The sequence below is a fragment of the Trichechus manatus genome, unplaced genomic scaffold, assembly GCF_000243295.1.
Source record: "Trichechus manatus latirostris isolate Lorelei unplaced genomic scaffold, TriManLat1.0 scaffold00177, whole genome shotgun sequence".
Classification (NCBI taxonomy): Eukaryota; Metazoa; Chordata; class Mammalia; order Sirenia; family Trichechidae; genus Trichechus; species Trichechus manatus.
Genome location: NW_004444113.1, coordinates 843209 through 845937, shown reverse-complemented (window position 1 = coordinate 845937; position 2729 = coordinate 843209).

Sequence of the window (2729 nt, the reverse complement as noted above, 5' to 3'; positions counted from 1 at the left end):
AAACAGATCACCTTTATTAACTAGATCTAGGGTTGAGTGTTGATTCTTCTATTCTGTGGTGTTCTTGAACAAGTCCCATAATCCTGTTGGCTCTCAGTTTCTTCTTCTGCAAAATGAAGGGTTAACGAGAATGTGTTAGTTCCCTATGGCTGCCATAATAAATTACCACAAACTTAGTGACTTGAAACAACACAAATGTATTATCTTTTATTTCTGAATGTCAGAGGTCTAAAATGTATGTCACTGGACTAAATCAAGGTGGCAGCAAGACTGTGTCTTTCTGGAGACTCTAGGGGGAAATACATCTCTTCCCTTTTCTGGCTTCTAGAAGGCACCTGCCTTCCTTGGCTTCTGGCCCCATCCATCTCCAAAGCCGGCGATGGCTGGTGGTCTTTCTCACATTGTATCACTCTAAAATTGACTCTCTTCTGCCTCTCGCTTTCACATTTAAGGACCTTTATGATTACATTGAGCTCACAGAAAGAATCTTTCTATCTTAAGGTCAGCAGCTGAAATTCCATCTATGACCTTAATTCCCATTTGCCATGTGCATCAGGCAGTTTTGAATTTTGCAATAAAGCAGTCTCACCCTGCTCACTGTACAAGTTGCGCACACCAGTCCAGAGAGGCCAAGATCACTCACCTCTGACATCAAATTATATGGCGGATAACTTATCCCATTCCACACGTGTCATTTGGAAATCTTGACTTCCCTTCCCTGGCCAGTTAAGACCCCAGCTGTCCATGCAGCTCTTCTATCTCATCCTTAGCCACACGGGGCTAACTGAATGGGTACCAGCTGCGAGCACAGGGGTCTCATACTTTGGGGCCTTTCTGTACCCTCTCTGGGTCCTAGTCTTAAACTTGGGAGTTCACCTGCCTCCCTCCACTTTAGGCTGGCTGGCCCCACTACTCCCTTTAGGTCCAATAAGTCACTAGAATGACTCACGGAAGTATCCTATCTGTGATAACAACTTTTAATATAACCGAGAAGGATATAAATGAAGAAATGCATAGGTCAAGGTCCGGGAGGGGTCCCAACACTGAGCCTCAACATCTCAAGGGGACAAGCTTACCCTGCCAGGAACAGATGTTCGCTCTCCCCAATCAGGAAACTTTTCAACCAGGAAATTCTTCAGCTAGGAAAGGCTCCAGAGATCTCCCCAGTGGCCCTAGCCCTCAGGGTACCCCAGCTCTGGGCAAACTCCTGCTCTCCGGGCACACCCTTGCCCACCTCTGCTGCCGCCATCCACCTCTGGAAAGGTATGTTACTCTGCCTGCGAGCTCCAGTGCCAACAGTAATCAGAGTGTTAACAGTGTTTGGCCAGGGTTCAGCCTTTAAACTGTCAGCCAGGCCCACTTATCGTCTCTGCAGCTTCACTGTAGTGTCCACAGCTCTAAGCATGTTACAGCGCTTTTACTCAGGTCTGGGAGGGTTTCTAGCACAGGGGCTTCTATGTTCTATTGGACACACCAACCCTTTCAGCTCTCGGCCAAGAAGCCCCCAGAGAACCTGGGTTTTTTCAGCCTTTATATAAGCCAGTCCTAGTGCTTGTTAACTACTGTGCTGGGCTCCCCAGCCCATTTGGGCAAAAGTAACAAACGCTCAGGGGTCTCAGGAACCAGAACCAAAAGGCCAGATTGCTTCTTGGTGAGGTCATTCCACACCATGCATCAGGTAACCTAACATGTTCACAGGTTCCAGGGATTAGGACATGGACAACTTAGGGGGCCATTGATTCTACCAGTCACACTAGGTATTCTCTTAGATCTTTCCAACTCAAAAATTTCATGAAAAAGAATCAATATAATTGTCCCCTATTATTTTGGCTTTAAAGTGCAATAAATAAAGTCCAAACAACTAGGTTATATGGAGAGAACTAGCATGACATTTTGTTTGCTGTTTAAATTTTATTTTATTTTTATGAAAGGAGCTATAGTCACGTCGTTCACAATCTTAACCTAAGAAAGGAATTCGTTGAGAGTCTGTTCCCCACCCCTGGTCATTTGTATATTGTCGTTGTTGTCAGCCGCCCTAAGTCAGCCCCCAACTCATGGTGACCCCATGCACGACAGAATGAAACGCTGTCCAGTTCTGAGCCATCCCCAGATTGGACCATTGCAATTCATAGGGTTCTCTTTGGCTGATTTTCAGAAGTAGATCACAGGCCTTTCTTCCTACTCTGTCTTAGTCTAAAAGTTCCACTGAAACCTGTTCACATCATAGCAACCCACAGGCCTCCGTGATGGACGTGTGGTGGCTGTGAATTAGGTACATTGGCAGGTAGTTGAACCTGGGTCTCCCACGTGGAAGGTGAGAGCTCTACCACTGAACCACCACTGCCTCTGTGTGTATAAACCATCATCTATTTAACCAGCCCCGTGGGTGGACGTGTGGACGTTTCTCGTACTTGCTATCAGAATAGATGCTTCAGTGCATTTCACTGTACACGTATTCTTATGGACTTGTGAAAATGTTTCTGAAATAAACGCCTAAAAGTGTCCATGCTGAGTCAAAGTTTTTGCCCCAGTGGCCCTCAGAAATGTTGTGCTTATTTCCATTCCCACCCTCACTGCTCATTTCCCTCATCCTCTCCAAACCTTCATAATACCTCTTTTTAATCTACCAATTTGAGTAAGGACAACGATGAAAAGGAAATCAGGAAATCAATACCATTTTCAATAGCCCCTAAAAAGATAAAATACTTAGGAATAAATCTGACCAGGGA